The 8,825-nt window shown below is 39.3% G+C and overlaps 1 long non-coding RNA gene across 1 annotated transcript; it reads right to left on the minus strand.

Annotated features, from left to right (window-relative positions):
• Positions 1-518: 518 nt before the first annotated feature.
• Positions 519-2,693, minus strand: LOC110740520. Its single transcript, XR_002515165.2, has 2 exons — positions 942-2,693; positions 519-754 (listed from the first exon to the last, which is right to left on the minus strand). It is a non-coding gene; the product is annotated as an uncharacterized LOC110740520 (long non-coding RNA).
• Between the last annotated feature and the right edge of the window lie 6,132 nt (positions 2,694-8,825).

An 8,825-nucleotide genomic window follows, 5' to 3' on the forward strand; every position in this document is an offset into this window, starting at 1 on the left:
CATAAGTGCAGCCTGAGGCAGCAAAAAGAGCACTGGGTGGGGATTCCAAAGCCTGCCCCAATTCTGGGCCAACCAAGCATCCCTGTGTGACTTTGGGCTAGTTTCTGCCCCTCTCTGGGCCCCAGGGACCAATTGGCAAAGACCTGATGACCTCTTCCTTCAGGCCAATCTTGCAGTCTCAAGAGGGTCTCCAGAAGGGCAGGGGCAACTTCTAAGGGCATCTTCCCCTTCTGGGATGGGGAAACCGAGGCTGGCCTCACACTTTCTTCAGCCACTTTCACACCAGGAAGGCAGGAAACACGTGTAACCCTGTGATTTGCAGCTCTGTGCAAGCTGGGGACAGGGCTTCAGATCTATACTTTCTCCAGATTCAGTTATCTCCAGAGCCCACCCTGTAAAGGGACTGGCAAAGCCCCATCTGTGCACAGGCCATCACTAGCGCACCACACTGTGCCTGTCATTCCCTGCCTTTTCTCACCCAGACGACTCAAGGGATCTTTGTCTTTTTCTGTACTCACCCTGCAGGCCTAGTGGGAGCTTCCAGTGCCTGGTGTCATCATGCTGGTATGTCCAGGAAGTGGGAGGTGGCACCAATATGTAGCCACTCTGCCTGAGTCCACCAGCCATGGAGTCAGAACACCCTGGGGTAAATCCTGGCTCAGCACTTCTCAGCTATGTGATCTCGGTGAGTGGCTTCGCTTCTCAGGGTTTCAGGCTCTTCCTCTAATTCCCACTGCACAGGGCTGTGGTGAGCCTGAGCAAGATCAGCATGTCAGTGTCTGGCACAGAACGGGCATGCAAGAAGCATTGGTTCTCTTAGCTCCCAGGGTCATCTGAAAAAACCAGTTGGTTTCTTACCACCAAGAGGCAGTGCCTTTTTGTGGTAAGAAACCAATTTCAAAGGCCAGAGAGTTGGGTTTAAATCCTGACTCTCCACTTACCAGCAGTGATTCTGCAGATGTTATTTCTTCTCTTGGAGCCTCAGTTACCCGTCTGTAGAATGAGAATGATAAACTTATCACAAGGGGTTATGGTGAGGAATAAGTGAGGTTTCGAGAGTACCTGTCATGCAGCTGGTGCCCAGAATTGCTGTCCACTTCACAAAGACCCCGGGTCAACTGGGCAAGCCACATGCCTGCATTTGTCTCTGAGGAGGGAAATTAATCATTTATTCAACAAACATGTCCTGAGCTCCTACTAGATGCCATGCACTATTCAGCAGTGAGCAAGACATAAATTGCTCTGCCTTCATGGGGTTCACATTCTGGTGTAAGTACAGGCAAAAAATAATGAATGACAAAGTATGATGTGCATTGGAAGGAAGGAGACACACAGTACCATGGGAAACGTCATAACAGAGGCCTTCACCTGGCCCAGGCAGTCAGGGAAACCTCCCACTGAAGTGGAAAGGATGGGTTGGAGGTACCCAGGTGAAAATGGGAAGAAGGAGGCATGTCAGGGCAGAGAAAACAGTATCAACAAAGGCCTTGAGAGAAGACCATGAGGAGAGTTAGAAGAACTATTAAAAGTCAACAGGCTGAATAAAGGAAGTAGTGGAGAGATGGGGGCTAGATCCAGGGCTGGGAGGTCAGGAGAGGTCAGATGCTACAGGATCTCCTGAACATGGTGCAGAATCTGGACTTAGTCCTGAGCCAATGGGGAGCCCCTCTACTTGGAAGAATCACAATCTGAGCCCCCACCCTGTGCCTAGCCAGTAAGGAGACAACCATTACTCACTTTTGCAAAGGGCTGTGATTAGGCAGGAAATATGGGTCTTAGAACCCTGCTGAGAAGGTCAGGCTGGCTTCCTGGAAGAAGTGCTGTCTGACCAGGGACTTAAAGAGTGAGCATGAGTCACCCAGACTGAGGTCTTCCAGGCTGAGGGAACAGCATCTGCGCAGGCCTCGTGTCAAGAGGGAATGCAGTGAGTCAGGGGAGTTGCAGAACAGGACTGAGCATGAGTCAGAGAGGCCAGATCATGAAGTATCTCTTATGCCAGGGGAAAGAATGCTGGCTTTTGAGGGCAGTGGGGGACCATAGAAGGCTCTACGGTCAGGGTGAGTTTGTAGAAGATCATCTCAGCTACAGAATGGCAAATGGATTAGACGTTGCAGCGTGAAGCCAGGAAACCATGAGGAGACTGGGCCAGAGATGTGGGGATACTCTCAATTCCTTGGTAAGTTGTGGTGGCTCTAGCTTCAACACTGATCAGAATCTAACCCTTCCCCCCACCTCCATTGCCCTGTCTCATGCAAATATTTCCATTCAATATATTTCTAGAAGCAGATTTACCGGATCAGAAAGTAGGCAGATGTATTTTACTTCTTTTTTAAATTAAAATATTTATTGAAATAATTAGACTTTAAGAAATAATACAGACACATCCCATATATGCCCTTTACCTAGTTTTCCCCAATGATAACATTTTGCAAAACTGTAGTATAATATCATGACCAGGATATTTTCATTGATAGAATCCACCCATCTTATTCAGATTTTCCTACTTTTACATGTACTCATTGTGTGTGTGTGTGTGTGTGTGTGTGTTTGTGTGGTGTGTATTTAGTTCTATGCAAATTTTATCACAGGCATAGGTGTGTATATTCACCACTGCAATCACAATAGACACCTTCATCATCACAAAGATATCAAAGGACTTTATTCTTTTATAATCATACCTGTTTTCCTCCTTCAGCCACTCCCTACCCACCCTTAAGCCCTGACAAGCACTAACTAATCTGATCTCCATTTTAAAATTTTTATTATTGCAAAAATAAATACTTACGGAATAAATATTAATGGAATCCTACAGTATGTAACCTTTTGCAATTGACTTTTTTTCACACAGCATAATTCCTTGGAGATTCATCCAAGTTGTTGCACCTACCAGCAGTTCATTGCTTTTTATTGCTAAGGAGTATTTAATGATATATATGTACTGTAGTTTACTGAACCATTCACCCACTGAAAGACATCTGGGTTGTTTCTAGTTATTAGTTCCTATGAATAAAGCTACTGTGAACATAGGTGTACAGACTTTCGAGTGAACATGTTTTCAGTTCTCTGAAATGCTCAAGAGTGCAGTTGCTAGATCATATAATAGTTGCATGTTTCATTTTATAAGAAACTACCAAGCTGTCTTGATTACTGTAGCTATACTGTAAACCTTAATATTGAGTAGATTGATTCCTCCCACTTTATTCCTGTTTGTCAAGGTTATTTTAGCTATTTTAGAGACTATACATGTCTTTATAAACTGGAAAATAAACGTATCTATAGCTACAAAAAATCTTGCTGGGATTTTGATATGAACATTGAACCTACAGATAAATTTGGGGAAAACTGATATCTTTACTATGTTGAGACTTACAATCTGTAAACACAGTATTTTCATTTATTTATATCTTTTATTTCTTTTATCTGGTATTTTATCATTTTCAGCATACATATACTATGCATGTTTTGCTAAATATTTCGTTTTCTTTGGGGAGATTATAAGTGGTATTGTGGTTTAAAGTTTTGTTCCATAGATTCATTGCTAGTGTGTAGAAATGTGACTGAAGTTTGTGTGTTTATCTAGTGTCTTATGACTTTGTGAACCCACTTTTTAGTGGGAGTTTGTTTGTTGAATTTTAAATTCCTCTAGATTTTCTACAAACAGATTATCTATAAATTGTACAGTTTTATTTCTTCTTTTGTGATGTTAGGCATTTTATTTCCTTTTCTTGCCTTGTTGCAGTGGCTAGACCTTCCAGTATTGTGTAGAATAAGAGTGGTAAGACAGAGCATCCTTGTTTCCGTCTTAGAAGGAAAGCGCCATTAGGAAAGCATTGTAAGAGGAAAGCAGTCTTTCACCATTAAGTATATTAGCTGTGGATTTTTCGTTTTGTATAATTATTTTACATGTTCTTTATCAAGTTGAAATAATTCTGCACTATTTATGACTTGCTGGGAGACTTAATGAGTTTTGGATTTTGTCAGATGCTTTCTTTTTGCATCAATTCATATGATTATGTGCTTTTCTTTCTTTAGCTTGTTGATACAGTGAATTGATTGATTTTTGAATGTTGAATTACCATAGCTGTAATAAATCTAACTTCATAATGGTGAATAATTATTTTTATACATTGTTGGATTTGGCTTGCTTATATTTTGTCAAGGATTTTTGCATCAAAATTAATAAGAGATATTGGTCTGTAATTTCCTTTCTTTTTATTTTGTCTCATAACACCGGCCTCATCAAATGAATTGAGAAGTGTTTCCTCTGATTCTATTTTATGGAGGAGATTGGGTAAAATTGGTGTTTTTTCAAATGTTTGGTAGAATTATCCAGCTTTGGAGCATTTTAATTATGAATTCAGTTATTTTAATTTTTTTTTTTTTTTTTTTTTTTGAGACAGGGTCTCACTTTGTCACCCAGGCTGGAGTGCAATGGCACAATATTGGCTCCCTGCAACCTCCACCTCCCAGGTTCAAGTGATTCTCCTGCCTCAGCCTCCTGAGTAGCTGGGATTACAGGCATCCGCCACCATGCTCAGCTAATGTTTAAATTTTTAGTAGAGATGGGGTTTCACCAGGTTGGCCAGGCTGGTCTCAAACTCCTGACCTCAGGTGATCCACCCACCTCAGCCTCCCAAAGTGCTGGGATTACAGGCATGAGCCACCATGCCCGGCCATTTTAATGATTTTAGGACTGACCAAACTATCTGCTTCATCCTGGTTGGGTTTTGGAAGTTTTTTTATTTTTGAGGAATTGTTTCATTTCTTCTAAGTTATCAAATTTATGAGCATCAATTTATTTACAGTATTTCCTTATTATCTTTTTAATGGTTACAAGATCTATACTGGCATTCCCTGTTTCATTTGTGATACTGGTGATTTGTATCTTCTCTCTTTTTATTTTTCATCTTGCTAGAGGCTTATCAATTTTATTTAATAAATCAGCTTTTTTGCATTTTTTCTGTTGTTTTTCTGTTTTCGATTTTATTTATATCTGCCCTGATTTTTACTGTTTCTTTCCTTATGCTAGCTTTGAATTTATGTTGCTCTTCTTTTTCTAGTTTCTAGAGATACTAACTTAAATTGCTAATTTGAGACCTTTCATCTTTTCCAGTTAAGCATTTAGTGCTATGAATTTTCCTCTCAGCATTACTTTTGCTGCATCCCACATATTTTTGGTACCTTGTATTTTTACTTTTATTTGGTTTTATGTAGTTTTTAAATTTCCCTTTAAACTTCTTTGAGCCATAGATTATTTAGGAGTATGTTGCTTAATTTCCACATGTTTAGAGATTTTCTGCTTTTATATTACTGATTTGTAGGTTTATTCCATTTTTGTCAGAGAACATACTCTATAATTACAATTCTCTTAAATTTGCTGAGGTTTCTTTCATGGTCCAGGATATGTCTATGTTGGTATATATTTCTTGGGTTCTTGAAACTAATGTGTATTCTGTGTTGTTGGTTGGAGTATTTTATACGTGCCTATTAGATACTGTTGTTTAATGGTGTTGTTGAGATCCTCTAAATCCTCACTGATTTTCTACCTAGTAGTTCAATTGATTGTTGAGATTGGGTTGTTTATGCCCCTGACTGTAATTGTGGACTTATCTATTCCTCCTTTCAGTTTTATTAGCTTTGGCTTTACATATTTAAGGCTCTGTTGCTTGGTGCATGCACATTTAATATTGTTTTATCTTCCTGGTGGATTGATCGTTTTATTCTTATGTAATATCCTGCTTTGACTCTAGTAAATTTCATGGTTCTGAAGTCCACTGTATTTGATATTCATTTAGCCACTTCTCTTTTTTAAACTGTTTGCATAATATATCTTATTAGATCACTTACTTTCAACCTACCTAAATTGTTGAATTTGAAATGAGTTTATCATAAACAACATATATACCCTGCCAATCTGTATTTTGATTCTTATATTTAATAATTTAAGATTGTCAAGATGCCAGGTGTTGAGATGGTCCATTAGGACAATAAGCCAAATGAAATTAATAGTCAAGACTTTGTTCACTTACTGTAATAGTGAAGGCCAGAGACAAAGAAAAAGAAAAGTGTTGGCTTTTCAGTGTTCCATTTTCCCCCAAAGAACAGCATCAGGTGAAGGTCAGGAGGATCAGTGAAGACAGGAGGATTATCTCACTGACAAGGAGCCTTGAACAAGAAGCTACTACCATTTTAGGATTTGTTTTTCCATTTCTGCTAAAAATGCCATTCAGATTTTGATGAAGATTTTATTGAAAGTTTAGATCAGTTTGAAGAGTGTTGCCATTTAAAAAATATTAGGTCATCTCATCCATGAACATAGTATATCTCTACATTTATTTATACCTTTTTGTATTTTCCAGCAATGTTTTGTAGTTTTCAGTGTACAAGCCTTGCATTTCTTTTGTTAAATTTATATCTAATTATTTTATTATTTTCAATACTATTATAAACAGGTTTGGTTTTTAATTTCATGTTCAGATTATTCTGTATAGGTATAGATATATACCTATACAAATAATTGTATGGGTATATAAATAATTTTTGTATATTTATATTATATCTTACAACTTTGCTGAGCTTGTTTATTAGCTCTAATAGTTTTTTGTGGATTCCTTAGTATTGTCTATATTCAAGATCATGTCATATGCATATAGAAATGGTTTACCTCTCCTTTTTAAATCTGGATGCCTTTTAGCTTCTTTTATTACCTTATTGCACTGGCCAGAGCCTCCAGTACAATGCTGAATAGAAATAGTAATAATGGGCATTCTTGTCTAGTTCCTGATCTTAGGAACAAAGCATTCAATCTTTATTTATTTATTTATTTATTCATTTATTTATTTATTTTTGACACAGGTTCTCACTCTGTCACCCAGGCTGGAGTGCAATGGTGCAATATTGGCTCACTGTAGTCTCTGCCTCCTGGGCTCAAATGACCATCCCACCTCAGCCTCCCAAGTAGCTGGGACTACAGGCACACACCACCACACCTGGCTAATTTTTATATGTTTTTTAGAGATGGGGTTTCACCATGTTGCCCAGGCTGGTCTCAAACTCCTGAGATCAAGCAGTCCACCTGCCTCAGCCTCCCAAAGTGCTGGGATTACAGGCGAAAATCACCATACCCAGCCTCAATCATTAATCATTAAATATTATATTAGCTGTTGGTTTTTTAATAGGTGTTCTTTATCAGACTGAGGAAGTTCTTTTTTATTCCTAGTTTATTGAACATTTTTATTATGAAAGGGTGTTAAATTTTGTCAAATGCTTTTTCTGTGTCTGTTGAGATGATCATGTGGTTTTTCCTTCTTCTATTGATGTTGTGTATTTTTATGGATTGATTTTTGGATATTAAACCATCCTTGCATTTCTGGTCATGGTGTATAGTTTGTTTTTTTTTTATGTTGCTGGATTCAGTTTGCTATTTTGTTGAGAATCTTCGCATCTTTATTCATAAGGGATATTTGTCTGTAGTTTTCTTTTCTTGTGATGTCCTTATTACACACATCTCTTTGTTAGGGAGGAAAATCTTTCCCCAAAGTCCCCTGACAGACTTACCCACAGTTTTCATTGGCTAGACACCTAATAGGATGGCTGTAATAAAAGAGAGACAGTAACAAGTGTTGGGGAGGATGAGGAGAAATTGGAACCCTCATTCATCACTAGTGGGAATGTAAAATGGTACAGCCACTTTGGAAAACAGTTTGGAAGTGCCTCAAAAAGTTAAACATAAAAATTACCATATACAACAATGTCAATGTGTCCCATTGGCTACATGGCAAATCCTTGCTGTAAGGGACACTGGAGAACAAATTACTAATGTTTCAACTTCTATCTTGGAAGATAGGCTCTTCCAAGAAGGGAAACAATGGAAAGGAATGGCTATTGGATAAAATGTCTGTTTCAGAGATCACATAGGTATTGGAAAGACTGTTCTGATTATGGTAAGGAGGATTAGCCAGCATAAGAAAGGCTGGACATAGAAAAACCAAGTAGGAAGCCACCACAAACACCCAGGGGTGAGATGTTAAGGCTGAGGCCCAGACAGAAAGTACCTTCAGGCAAGAGCAGAGGCATTTCTCCTGCTGCCACTGGGAATAACTTTGCTACACTCACTTCTCTTTCTCCTCCAATCTAATACCCCTTGTACTATGGTGTAGGGATGGCCTGGGAATCAGGAGGTCCAGATTCTATTTCAGCCTTGTCTGTGGTTGTATTAGTTAGGGCAAAGGCTAGCCCTGAAATAAAATGGCTTATACAAGACAGATCATTATCTTCCTCTCACATAACAGTCCAGGGAAGTAGGCAGGCTTGTTTCATGAAGTCATCCAGAGTCCCAGGCTGGGAGGGTGGCCCTTCAGTCCTCTAGCACATTGCTGTGATCCCCAACTTAGGGTGTTGTATCAAAGTTCCAGCTAGAAGGAGGAGGAAATAGTGGAAGACACTAGTCCAGTGTCTTCAGCTTGAGTCCCAGCACACTTCTGCTCCAGTTCCGTTGCCAAAACTTAGTCACATGGCCATACCTGACATGGCTAGAGAGTGTAACCCAGCTGGGCATATCATCTAGAATGCAATCAAGATGAAGTATCAGGGAAGTGACCACATGCTCAGCCTCATGGATTTGGTGGAAAACCAGCAGTTTGCTTGGGAAAGTCCCTTCCCTGTGGTATGACCTACTCTAAAGCCTTGGACTCAGATACCTCATGGAAATTCAGCAAATGTGGTGCCCTACCCAACTTCACCATCAGGTACCAAGAGTTCACAATGAGCCGACATCTTGTCTATACCAACAGCTTGGAAGTACATTCGGAATGTGGGATTCAAAG

Source organism: Papio anubis, chromosome 16 (assembly GCF_008728515.1).
Source record: "Papio anubis isolate 15944 chromosome 16, Panubis1.0, whole genome shotgun sequence".
Lineage (NCBI taxonomy): Eukaryota > Metazoa > Chordata > Mammalia > Primates > Cercopithecidae > Papio > Papio anubis.